General features: G+C 33.0%; 1 protein-coding gene across 1 annotated transcript in view; it reads left to right on the top strand.

Annotated features, from left to right (window-relative positions):
• Positions 1–3,483: 3,483 nt before the first annotated feature.
• Ufc1 (Ubiquitin-fold modifier conjugating enzyme 1) overlaps positions 3,484–14,413 on the top strand; it is a 115,767-nt gene continuing 104,837 nt past the window's right edge. The window contains exon 1 of the mRNA XM_090406117.1: positions 3,484–3,502. The gene's annotated coding sequence lies outside the window, so the exon portion shown is untranslated. The remainder of the gene's footprint in view (positions 3,503–14,413) is intronic.

Here is a 14,413-nt window from a genome sequence, read left to right as displayed (position 1 = left end):
GCCACTAATGAAATGAAAGGTGAGAAAATTACAGCAAATGGGTTATACGAATAGCGTTTGTATAATTCCTGAGGTGGAAATCAGAAAAATAAACTGGAAAGATGTACTAATTTTAAGATACGAATAATCAGAATACTTGAATTATATTATTACAGTTTGAGCCGTTCTCGTAAATTAGCAGCGTGACTTTGATATTCAGTTTTTATCTTTTCTATTTCTATCTAAAACAAGAACCAAATGTGTATTCAAAAGTTGTATATGTGTACCAGAGCTAATATACGTTAAAGGTGTGCTAATATCGTGTTAAAGCAAGAGGATGGATTTATAGCTCTAGCCTTCGACCACCATAAGTTCAGAATTCTGCATGATTGCAAAGTAATCTGTTTCTCTCATCGTCATCGGTGCGCTAAAACTGCTATCACAGAGAAGCAAATGATCATTCAAAAATTACAACTTAATTCAGACAAGAGTTTTTCATTATTCATAACTAAATTTTTGTTGTAAAAATTACTTTGCAAATATGATGTTGTAAAAATTAAGAAATTACTTTGTAAATATGAAATTACCCATTATTTTGATAAGTTTTAAATGAATGCATGCTTTAACAAAACTCGACGTGGACCAACAAACTTTCTTCTTGTCATAAAACTTTAATTTAAAAAAACATTAAAAACTCAATTAGGTATTTTATTTTCTCAGCAATTTGTTAATGAAATATGTTTCATGACAATATTAATAATTACCACGTTTCTAGTTAAAATTATCTCATAATGTATTAATATTAAAGAACAGAAAATAGAATCCCTGTCTCATTGAACAAAAAGAATACTGAAGTCGAAAAACAGTTCAGAGATCGAATTTACTCGATTTTGTACGTTTCTCAGCGGGTTATAGTTTCACGATCTTTTGTAGGAATAACAGTTCGGATAGTTTATGTAAAATATTCATACAAAATTAAAAGAGAATGGTCCCATTTCGTTGCGGTAACCTCGAACGAAGATATATCTTTAAAGGAGAGATACAGATGGAAAGAGTATGAGCTGGATTAAGTGAGTGAATCGGCTCTCCAATCTTCAGACTATAAGTTCGGATCTCCCTATGGTCATGGATATTTGATGGTAAATGATTCGCATCACTCGGTGATACCATCGCCCTGCTTATTGAAAGTCTGGAGTGGTTGTAAATTATTATGCTTGATTTCCTGGGTTATCCATCCTTACCCCACCGCGATACTAATGGGTTATTATACGAGTAGGTTTACAACCTTTCGTGGGCGGTGAAAAAATATTCATTATATAATAGAAATCAAGAACACTCATAGTAATCCACGTTAATTTCAAGGCCATTTTATTGAGAGTATTTTTATCGTAGTTCATTCCTTCGTATATTCCATTTCCCAATTGATTTTTTTTGCTGGTTAAAATAATGCATGTGCTATTTTTTAATATAAGTGCTGTAATTCATTCCATAGATCATTTGTAACACCTACATTATTCACATCATTATCATTCATTTCTCATTTCTCCGATGCCTATGTTAAAATGCAGTTTGTTTCCTACTTTATTCCCAGAAATAAATACTTTACGAACATATTTTGAAGAAAGAAAAAACGTACATGTTCTATGAGCCTCAGATCCCTTACATTTGGTATTTTAAATATTCAATTTCTTCCTATTCCCTTTTGTTAAAGAAATAATCAGGAAATTAGCGAAAGAAAAAAAAATACATACATTCGTTTTGTTCATTATGAAATGATAAATCCATTATTAAAATCTGAATAGGCAATCACATGTGTGTAAAGCCAATTCTGTACTAATGGCTATCAAGTGTCCCCATTACACTTGATCTCTATGTCGTAAAATGGTAAATGAAGACGTATCAGGTTTAAATTACTATAGTTTCTGTCTTCTGAAGTATTATGTTACTGCTATCCGTTCAATAAAATAATAATAATAGAAATTCTGTAAAAACAATCCTTGTTTCCGTGTAAGTTGATCACAGTACGTTTTAGGAGGAAATCGCTAAACAATGCCTACAATTAAAAAAAATACAATATACTGATCTCGAATAACTGTAAATTGTCTAACGAGTATTGCTGGAAAAGAAAGGTGTGATGCATGTCTGAAATAATGTGGTATTTCATTTCAATGAAACTTCATTCTGTTGACTGGTCAATTCTTAACTTGAAGATAACATGTAACGGATCCAATCCAAACTCACTCATATCGTAAGCGCTAAATGGTTCCTCTCATTGCTTTAACATGTACATTTTTTAAAAGATTTCACTATGAAATAATAATTTTACAAAATATAATTTAAAAATCGAGCCAGCCACTTAGCGATTCTTACTGTGTCTGCAGTTGTTGCCTCTGGAGGAATAATCTCTTAAGTACATTATGCGTCTTGTGATGCAAGTTGCTCTCTGACCTACAAAATATTTGGAACTCGAGCCAATTGTCTGTATCATGTGGCGTGATTGGGGATGTGTGATTACTTGCACAGTTTGCTTTATGTCTAATAACAGTATATAGTGCGATAGAATCACTTAATTACCAAGGATCACACCAGCAATAAATTTCATTAATCCTAGTTCATAACCCACTAATTTTGCCGACCACCTTGCATTATTCTTTTTCTTTTAAAACTCGCTTATGGAAGATATCGTGTAAGACAACCTTATTTTTAGTCAAGATTAAATAACGAAGGTGATAATCATGCCATAATAACGTTGTTTAAATTTTTGGTAGAATTAGAATCTTCTTTCTAATTAGCAGAAATTTAAACTTTAAATAGAAACCAAAGCAACACTCAAAGCCTCTTACCGTGATTATAATTATCATAAAAGTGCATATTCTTAACGCTGTTTCTCGATCATTAGATCACCGAAAACTGCAGTCGTTCATTGTAACAATAATTTAACTTTTTTATTGAATGTATTATAGGTGTTTGTCGTGTTGTCATTTGTAGCACATATTTTTGTATCTTTTTTTGCAATTAGAAACAGTCCGATTTAAATGAAAGTCAATGTAACCGAAGGAGTTTAGTATCATCCCAAATTTCATTAAAACCCATTCAAACAGTGCGTAGTTATTATATGTGTGTTCTTGATAGACAAACGCACCAAAAATCGTCACAGCAGAAAAAAAAAAAAGGTAAGTTTCATGGTATTAAAATTGATGTTATCAACCTCTTTTAAGTCCTCCACTTTCTTATTTCAGCTTTCAAAGTAAAAAATACCATGTCAGATATCTGTTCCTTCTTTTGTGAATCCCTTTATTTTAAGGATTTAATAGATCGTTTTTGTTTTATTTGTTTTCTTTATCTGAAAATTATTTTCCATTGGAAATTGTCCGTAATGCTGTGCTTCCTGTGTTCAAAGGACTTATAAGCCAAATTACAATCGTCTTCAACTATCGCCATCAGCTGAGCGTATTTCTTTGGCATGCTAGCCAAAAGATGAACGAGAAGAGAACAGCTGCCGTCTCTCCTCACCAAGAACTTCGTAAGTACATACAAACTAATTCTAACTAGAACTTTTGTATATGTACTGGTGTGAGTTCTCGGTTGAATTTGCTGAGTTGCTGTATAAAACCGCAGTTTCTTCCTGATTTAATATCTGGAAGAAATTCCTGATTATTGATAAATTATTGATAAATGCCGCTTATCTCAACTAAAATACAGCTATAGAATCAATCCATTTCTAGAAAAAATTTCATCTTGCAAGTGACTAGAAGCAAACCTCTAAGTCTTTCTTTTGCAAATCTATATCATAAAAGTTACCGCGAGGACATCACTAAATTAAAGTAACATTTTTTTAAAAATAACAATCACCCAGTAATCTCATCTCAATAAAATTTATTAATAATAGATAATTAAGCCAATGGGTTATAAATTCACTAGTCTTTATTTTCTACGGCGATAAATTATCAAAAAGGTGGAAGAGAACTTGGCACTTGTTAATGCTTAATAGTTTTAATTAATCTTTTAATTTCTAATATTAACTAATTAAAAAAAACAATAAAAAAGTGGTGAAGCGTCTTTTTCTGTTCTAATATTATCTAATTAAACTTCGGGAATAAATAAAATGTTGAGTGAAATAAATATTTTATGAATGAAATACAATAATCTTGGATGAAACTGCCATTAATGAAGAAAGTTGTCTCGAAGACACTTCAATAATTCATCACGCATCGCAATTCTTGGTGAGACGAAAACATTCTTACTACAATATTCTGTATAAATGCTATGGAAATAAGTTAGCAAGCCAGCAATCAGTCAGTTTTTAATAAATGATTACTTTTTCCCCCACGATAATCAAGAACTTAAAAAGTTCTGGGGATTTTCGCAATTCCAAATAGACATCCAATATGCATTATTATACAAGCCTGAGCAAATGATTGAAAAGTGATCGAAACATGAACTCTATCATCTTTTAGGATCATCACAGGGAGAGCGGTAGCATCCTAGAATAAAATATTCCTCTGAAAATTACGTAGGTAATTTTCTGTATTGCAAAAAAGGAACAGTTTATGGAAACCTTTCATACTGGATTCTTTCTGTTTTGTATAAACGTATGATACGATCAGGAAAAGGAAACTATCGATTTTAATCAATCATCCAAACCCATGATATTATTCAAATGGAAGTCTATTCTAGGCATACCCGTTGCAAATCCTTATGGATAAAAGAACATAATCAATATTTGCACAATACCAATCAGGCATAAATCAGGAGAATAACAAAATATGTCTGGTGAATACTGAAATAGTTCTCTTCGCGTTCATGGCCAAGATGAGATTATGTCACGCAGCAAAATAGTTCCATGAAAAGAAAAGTTTTATATTTCCATCAAACTGTTCGCCTTCGTAAACATTCAAACAGCATCTCATCGAGTTCCTTTGTTTTTCGCGATTAAAATGAGAAGACAGCAGGCAATGAATGGGTTTTGCTTTTCTCTCTCTCTCTCTCTCTCTCTCCCCTTCTTGGAAATATATACATACTCGTATAGCTAGAAAACATATTGGAAATGTTCTACGTGAGAGAATGTGGCTGAGTAGCATTAATCTCGCTACAGAATTTTAAAGGTTTTTTTATAGAAAAAAGCAGTAGCTTATTTGGAAAACCTGATTCGCAATAGAATGAAAAAATAATTCATTCCAAGTTTACAGAAGCATCCTTGCTGTATTATTCATGACGTCCTTAAGCGATAGTTATTCCATGCAAATCTGTAAGTTATAAAAATAAAAAGGAAGCATTTACCAAAATAATTCAAACCATTCATGACAAACTGTATACTTGTTTATATTTATGCACTGATAATGGTCTTAGTTGAAAAAGTGAAATAATTAATCTCTTTTTATAATTTCATCATTGTCTTGTCTAAAAAATTATTTTGTTGTACAAAATAATTCTTTTTTTAATGCCGAACAATTATAACCTTTGAAAATCGCTGATCTCATATATACACCAGACTACAATTAACAATAACTACTGTGAATAATTATGAAATCTCGGCTTTATTTATTTCTTTTCTCGTCTCTACAGTATTGTAGGATTTAAAAATATTCATGTGCTCTCGACTTTTTCGATGCAATTCTACAAACACTTTTAGCATTGCTGAGAACTACACAAAACAGAAAACACACACAAAATGTGTGTGTGTTCTCATGGTTGGTTTTCCAGTTTTGCGTATAATGGTAAACCCTTCCCTCCCGGTATGAAACCTCCTAAATCGCCTTCATCTGAAAGTCCTCAGAAGGATTTATTAAAATTCTTCGTCCTTACAAAGCACTTATAAAGATTCTTCGTGTCCTAGAGGATATTCGAATTTAAATCTTTTCCAGCCAAAAGACATCGTCGATATCAGCAGAGCATCGTATTAGCTCTGAAAAATAAAAACATAGCGACTGACGTTCAATCCTGCATACTAATTGAAGAGAAAGCTGTTGTTGTCGTTATTCGTCTATCTATCCTCACCTCTCACTTGCTTATAAAGAGATGACCTTTGAACGGTCATCTAAAGTACAAATATACATGTATATCGTGGCAATTAGTCAGCAGTTAGAGATAATCTGAAAAATAAATATTTCGATGGCGTTTAAAATAAAAATTTCTGTCATATTGGTGCTTGGTATTTCCGAATTAAGGTGGCATACAGTGCTGTAGTCGGTGTTTCCAAACTGCGATCGCACACCCTGAATTGATGTAGTTAATATACGATTTTACAGAATTAATTTTAGTAAACATTGTCTAGTATCCAAATATCAGAAAAATTAATTACATATTTTGCATTTATATAAAACAGACACGAACTGAAAAGATTGATTCCTTTTTTTTCTATTGATTTCAAGAGAAAGAAAGAGAGAGAGAAAGAAAGAGTGTGTGTGTGTGTGTGTGTGTGTGTGTGTGTGTGTGTGTGTGTGTGTGTGTGTGTGTGTGTGTGTGTGTGTGTAGATCTTCTGATATGCACTCCGTTTATATGAACAAAATGTGTATCTCAAATAATATTTTGTTATTTATAATTTGTGGTATATCTTTTCGACACACAACAAATTCCTTTTTATTAAAATTTTCAAAAATATTAAATTAAATAGATGACTCTGCTGGCATGTTTATTATATCAGCAGCAACTCTGGGATAAGATTAATTTTATCTTTCTTAGTTGTTAAGACAGAATTAATCTTATCCTAGAGTTGTTATTATCTGGATTTTTAAACTGGATTTATGACGAGTTTATAGGAATGTGGAGAACATAGATGGCCTAAATAATGGTGAGCCACTGTACAAAATTCTATAATGACTAGCCATTAAATTATATACAATATAGCCATTATATTAAATATAATATAGGTAATTTCCCGTATTTGTCGCAATTAACCGATACGAAATGAAACGCAGTTTATAGCCGGTTTTTCACGAACATCCCAGCCTGCGCAAAATGAGTTCTTCCTAAGAGAGAGACCAAAATAAATTTCATTAATTTCGCTAGTAATGACACACACTGCATATTAATATCATAACTGTATAAGATTAAAACATATCGAAACTCTAAAAGATATTTGCACCTGACTTACATAGTTTACGTATAGCAATAGTACATCACTTGGCATAAATAACAGTGGTTTAAATGGTTTGTAAGCACGGTAAGATCTCGCGTTTGTAAGACCTGGTGACTCCGAACCTGTCTTCGGAGGAGCACTTGAGAAATACATAATTCATTACAATTGTTAAAAAATTATATACAAAAAGGGTTATTTTAAATTTAATTACTGAAGAACTTTAAAACGTCTGCATAATATTTTATAATACACTTCTGTTTAAGCAAATAGTTAATAGGCTAATAGTTAATGATACGATTAAAGCTTTTAGGAATCCTTAAAATGAACAAAGTGAAAAAAAAAAAAAAAGGCGAATTAGATTTTTTAAAAAAAAACCATCTGTATATTTGGCAGTTTATTTTTTTTACTTATCCTCATCTAAAGTACAAATATACAGAAATTTAGTCTTATTCCCATTGCAAATAATTCACCAATTCGTTGGCAACATGATAATATTTGTCAGTCCGAAATTGAAGCTTTTTTTTCCTTTCAAGCCTACATTCTTTGATTATTGACCTTATATTGAGACAGTTTACAAATCCGTTAATTCTATATGCAAAACCCTTAGTGCTGAAGCTCACATAAAGTTCTTTATTATTCAAACGCTTGTTATGAATAAGAAATACAATGCCATCTACTTTTCAGTGAATTTTTAAAATGCCCATTTCAATTCTGTTTTCCGTAATATATCTGAAAATCTTATTTTGGAAATGGGTGCTTTTTGTCATATAACTTCTCTCAAAACGGCTTCATCTGTAATGATCTTAAATTTTGGTTTCGATGATTTAATTTTAAAAATAATTCATTACACTGTCTCAAACTGTCATCTTAAGCAGAGCGAAACATTTTAAAATGTTTGTTTATCATGCCGGGAAAGGGGGGGGGAGACTTATTTACCTATCATTCGAATATATGAAAATAAAGATATTTGTGAAGACTCATACGGAACATCGATACTACATATTAGATATATAAGAGCTGGACTTTAGGCTTTACTAGGAATTTTGAAGCTGGAAAACGTATCATAAATATACGAGACAAAAAATAGCATCAGTGCAGTATCAGTACGCAGTTTTTCCATGCAGCTGTAAGAGTATAGGTACCAAAAAGTGAGGTGAATAAGCAATTTGAAATGATCGCTAAGAATGACTCATTTTTCTCCCAGAAGGCTCTTCAGTTTTTTTTTTTAATTTAATTGCCTACTTCTCCAGAGAGTGGGACGCCACAAATGCTCTGTAGATTTAAATCGACTATAAAGTCCAGTAGGTCTTGGTACTCTTGGAGTACAAAGATTGTGCGTGTGTACCCTTAGGCTTCCATTCCGGCTGACTACACGCAGGTACACGTACCTTGCTGTCTGAAGTATCATTATCTTGATGGAGCCCCCTCTAAGAGGGAAAACATTTCCACATGACGGAATGGAGATAATTGCTGAGAATGCTAACATGACAAGCGCTAATATTTATTAATAGAATTATTGTACCACAAATGTGTAATGTTGTTGAATTTTCCCTACATTGTTGGATTTACTTCACTGGAATTAGACTCAAACCTACTTGTCAACAGATAAAATCCATAAGAGAGACAACTCGTCTACAATTCTGCAGTTCTATACCCACTGCACTGATGGTGATTTGATAACAGTTTTGCGCATCTCTTGATAAAACCGTTAAGTTTCAGATGTTATTACATGTTCGGTGTAAATGATAAACAGCAGACCACCTGTGTATATAGTTGGTTTGGTTTGTATTCCTCCTTCGCCTTATAATTAGAATAAATCACCGCTGTTGATCGCAAGCTGTTATGAAAATAATACTAATAATAATTTGGAAATCCCGTATTTTATTTTGTTGGGAGATCCTCGTGTGTTAGGTTCTGAGTTACTGAAACATGTGCTTTGTTTCCGTAACTCAGAATTTCAGAATTGTCATTTATAATCGTTTTTGTAAGGTAAGTCTGGTTTTTATTCAATCGCTTATAAATTTTTCCCTAATTAAAGTAAAAAAAACTCAGAAGAAACTTTATTTCTCTAAAATAACAGATAAAGGGGGGCAAAAAGTTTAAATTAAATGAAGCAACAATTTGAACCATAAATGAAAATGAACAGAAAATTAGAACTGCTGTCGCTGAAAGATCTTTCGTTTTCGCGAATGTGCAACTCATCTCCGAGCGCTGATAATCGAGAAAATGGAAAAGGCACTCAGAATTGGAAATTTTATAGGAACCAACTACCAACTTATACGAGGGTTACCTGTATAAGATGGTACTTGGTTCCTATAAAATCTCGTACAGTGCGAAACCAGTACAAAGTAGAGGGATTACTTTCGAAAAGTAACCAAAAATACACCATTTTATTTTTAAAAAGTCTGGAAACTAAGTTTCCAATTCTGAGTGCCTTTTCATTTTCTCGATTATCGGCGCTGTATTTTATATTTTATTTGTTCATTGAAGGGAGGGGGGGACGATGATTGACAAAAACTTATTAAGTTTCTTTTAGGATTTCTTGTTTATTTATTAATATAAGTTGCTTCCGTGTTCTCTTATTACATTTATATAACCTCTTTCATTTGTACTGTAATTCCAAACTATTGGATTTTTCTTATTCAAAATTCGCCATTCTTTTCTCTTCGTCTTATTAATTTTCATTTCATATTTTATTTACTTTATTTTATTTTTATTTATTGATTGATTGATTTATGCTTAGACTAGAGTCCCGTTTTTATTTAAAATATTTTTTAAAAAAAAATGGGGGAAAGGAACATGGTATACAGATTATGCAGCGTATAAGGAAAAACAATCACTTTGTAAGTAAGCAAGGTTTTTAAAAAGTAACGCAAAATAGAATTTTCTTCTAATTCCTTTCTCTGTATTGTCATTATGCCAAATTCAATGTTTTAAAATAAACGCGATAGATAATAAAGAAATTAAAATTTTAACTAAATAGTTATTGTAATTCTACTGTGACATATTTTTTGCTTGACATGAGCTAAATATTTTTCATCCGTAACTAGGTTTTCAAAATATCTCTCTTTATAAGCGATTACTTTCCAGGAGAAACAAGTCTTAACTTGTTGATGATACATTTTAGCATTATTAACTAACTTATAAAGTGAAGAGCTTAATGGAATTAAGAGTAAAACTTGCCGTTGATATACTGTACATACAAGTAGCGCAAAATTAGGCACAGGTGTCAGACCTAGTAACCCCTGGCAAAATAAAGCAGACTCCTTAACTTTACCTACTTCTGAAAAACAATTCATATCATGACAGAATAAAGTAGGGATGGGGAATCTTCACATATTAAGCTGAAGAGAGAGAGAGAGGGAGGGGGAGAGAGAGAGAGAGAGAGAGAGAGAGAGAGAAAGAAAGAGAGAGAGAGAGAGAGAGAGTAATCAGACTAGTATCAGTCACATAAGAGCTAGGGCACTTCTGTCCAAAGGTGACTTTGAAAATCTGAACTGCTCTATTATCTCTTAAATGAATCTGAATTTGTGACATATTGCTATGTTCAGTTGGGTGAGGAATGTCACATCCATTCGAATCTGAGCGTCCAAATGTTTATAGTTTTAATTTGTGAAAGTGTTTTTCACTTTAATGTGGATCCCATCGATGAAAAGTTTATGTTAACTTATGTAAAATTTTTTATTATAAAAAATAACCATTGAGATCCTTAAAGCATCACTGAGTCGTTCCCCTTACACGCTGCGCGGAAGGGGGGGGGGCATAGAAAAAATGCCCTACTGTTTCGACCCTACTCTGGCCTAAAACCAACCACTCTGAGGTGAGTCTACATCCACGAATGGTTCTGAAGCTATCGTGCTAATATTTGTATAGTGGATGGGACGAGAATGGTGTTTGTCATACATCTACTACTTAACGATATTTAAATCCCTTTCACAGGGGTGAAGAGGATGATTCGAGCCCAAAGCCTGTTGGGAAGAGTCGAGACGGAATCTCTGCTTCGGCCAACGTAGAGAACAGATTGGGCATTATATTTTCTTTTACAAATTAGGTTACTTTCGAATGACACGTTACAAACAAATTAAAATTATCCAAAAGAATAAATATATTTAGGAAAGAGAAATAAAAACAAGGGTTTTTTTTTTTTTTGTAAATTTCTTAGATGAGCAGAGCATACATCATAATGTTCGTCTTCTGTTGTATCGCAGAAGAGTTGCTAGCGAACAACTTCCTCTTCCATTTCTGCAGTCGCTTTTAATGGTATTTCTCTGTGAAAGGGAGAAAGGGAATTTTGAATTTACTCTGTATCGTTCCGGTAGTTTCACCAATAACAGGACATTCATGGATCTCTGTGTTTGTTATAATTCGTTCGATACCCATGAACTCACTATTAAAAAATAAAAAAAATAATAAAAAAAACTGGTTTCACTAGATCTTAATTTTTACATTAGTGTTGCCAATGGCACCGAAATAATTAAAATTTGGAAAATTTTAATTATTTTATTTATTTAGGGTGAATATTTAATATAAATATAAAAAGGACAAAAATTACGGAATGACTCGAAATTACAGAACTAATAAATTCTGTGTTGCTTAAATCTAACCTGATGCAAAGGAAGATTAAAATTTTTACAACCATGAAAGTTTAATAAATAATAAATAAATAAAAATAATAAATAGCCGAAATGAGATTTATGAGAAGGATAGCAATAAAGAAAATGAAATGATCATAAAAACACATTAACACAACTGAATGGAGCATATTAAAGGAATACAAATAGAAAGAATTCCCAAACACCTAAGTGTAAACCAGTCGGGAAAAAGAGATGAAACCATATTTTAAAGAAAATGATTGATATCTTTTGAGGCAGAAACAGGTCATAGTAGTCCTAAATCCTTCAAATGAATGATGGTGATAGATTTAAATTTACGTTTAAAGAAATGGGGGAGAACCAGAGAGCCATATAGCTAATCACGTTATATATGTAAGCTTGCTCCAAATAACTCGTTCTTCTATATTGGATAGCGAGTTGAACCACATTACGATTTTTAATGTGAATTTCACTCATGAAAGGTTGGGTACAGTGGCTCATTATTATTATGGGGTGAGCTAAGGATTTAGACAATCTGGAAATCTTGCTCTAGATACCTAACATGGAGCCCAAGAACTGACTCTATACACTGGCAACAAGGCGAAAGGATAAACATCAAAATGTAAAAATACATTGATGTTTTTGATAAGCATAGGCTGTTTGATAGGCTATTTTCGTTTCATGAATTCATTTATCTTGAAATCGGTTATTTCTCAGTATCATTTAATAGATTTTAATTAAATCAATAATCTATCTTGGTTATTGTTTTCGAGTTAACAAAATAATAAATCGTTGGGTTTTGTTGTTGGTAAAGTTGCAATAGTGCACATACATCCATACATACATTTCAGTACACTTACTGAAAACATGCTCAAAATCTAGATGCCTGGAATGAGGTATTCTGGATATCAAGATACTAGATGTATTCGAGAAGAGTTCCTCGCGTCCTTCATAAAAATCGGGAGTAAAAGTGAAGTAATTGAATGCACTATACATAACATCTTAAAATTAATTTACATGCTGACACCTGTCATTTCAGAAATACTTCCTTCGCCTTCCTTTAAAAATTCCTTCAATTAGGCACGTTCGAATTCAACATTAGTTTACGGCGCTTTTAAGCAAATAGCGGTTTGTAGATTTCGAGGAAAAGCAGAATAGGGTGCTTTGAACCAAATAGGAATAGGAGGAGAAAGCAGAGGAGGGATTCGTGTCATCTGTCGCTATGAAGCAAACAAAGGCAGAGGGATGGGTGGGATTAACGACTAGTGGAGGTTAAATGACTGGTTCTGGGCATCAGATGGGAGCAGCGCCATCTGAAGGCGCTCTGTCAATAGTTTAAGCGGGGAATTATGGGTAAGGTATAGTAGGTGTGGTTGTCAATAGGTGGACGCAGAAGTTTTACTAAAATAATTTATGTAGAAAGTTTTTAACTTGGGTTAAAGATGCCAATATATGTTAAAGATGCCAAGCTATTTTAAATCTGGTTTTTACTCCATTTCCCAAGTAAGCAAACAGACAAATAAGTCAAGTTTGCGCCTGCACGTAATGCAAGTCTAAGTGACCCGTAAAGTAATACGAGTCTAGGCAACTCGTGGTAAAGTTGGAATAAGCTGTGATCACTATTCTTAATATTTACTCTTAATGCAAAGCCCATCTCCGTTAGGAGATGGGCTTTGTATTAAAGGTTTGCATTTTATGAGCAATTTGTGTAATTTGCAATGAGCAATTTATGTAACATTCAATGAGCAATTTATGTAACATATAACCCCATCTCCTAAAGGAGATGAGCTTTGCATTAAAGGTTTGCATTAATCATACATCTCCTCAAGGAGATGGGCTTTGCATTAAGAGTAAATATTAAGAATAGTGATCACAGCTTATTCCAACTTTACCATGAGTTGCCTAGACTTGTACTACTTTACGGGTCACTTAGACTTACATTACGTGCAGGTGCAAATGTGACTTATTTGTCTGTTTGCTTACTTGGGAAATGGAGTAAAAACCAGGTTTAAAATAGCTTGGTATCTTTAACATAAAATAATTTAATTGGTGAGTGGCAATTCATGTTCTCTCAACTTATTTCCCCTGCAACAGTGTAGTGTCAACAGATGGCACTACATTTTTAATATTCATATTCCCTTGTCAATAGGTGGCAGCATTCAAATTAAAAGATAAAGTTGTGGGTTTGTATAGCAAATTCTAATCAGAATAATTAAGCAAATATTTTGTGTTTCATCATGACTTCAAATATAAAGGAGTTCTTAACTCAATAGCTAATTAAGTTGTGGTGTCACTTAAAGATGGAGAACACGTCAACACCACAATTTGTTCATTTGACTTCACAAATGAGCAATTTATGTAGCATCGATTTTTTATTGTTTTTCAGGAGAACAATTCGTAAGTGAATTTAATCAGAAATTGGTTGCTCAAAAGATCTTGATGTCCAAAATCATGGAAAAATAGCTCCGCACATCTGATGTGATGTGAGTCAGTAGTAGGGGAGGCACTTCTGACTAAATGCTTCCGGTGGGCATGGCTTTTCCCTGAGGGTATATGTGTCAATGGCTTCAGGTTGGAGGTTCTGACCAAATGCTTCTGGTGGGCTTGGCTTCCTGACGTCATTGTGAGTGACGTCATGAGTTTCGAATGTTTGGAATTTCCATGTGGGCTAGTGTGTGAATGGCTTCAGTTCTTGTGTTTTGGTTCGCGTATGGGATTATGGGGGATTTTTTTGGTTCGCCTATGGAATTATGGGTGATGATA

The sequence above is a fragment of the Typopeltis vanoorti genome, chromosome 16 (genome assembly GCF_054136105.1).
Source record: "Typopeltis vanoorti isolate ZY-2024b chromosome 16, IOZ_Tvanoo_1.0, whole genome shotgun sequence".
NCBI lineage: Eukaryota > Metazoa > Arthropoda > Arachnida > Uropygi > Thelyphonidae > Typopeltis > Typopeltis vanoorti.
The sequence above is the reverse complement of the archived record's forward strand: the minus strand, read 5'-3'. Positions and strand labels throughout refer to the sequence as shown.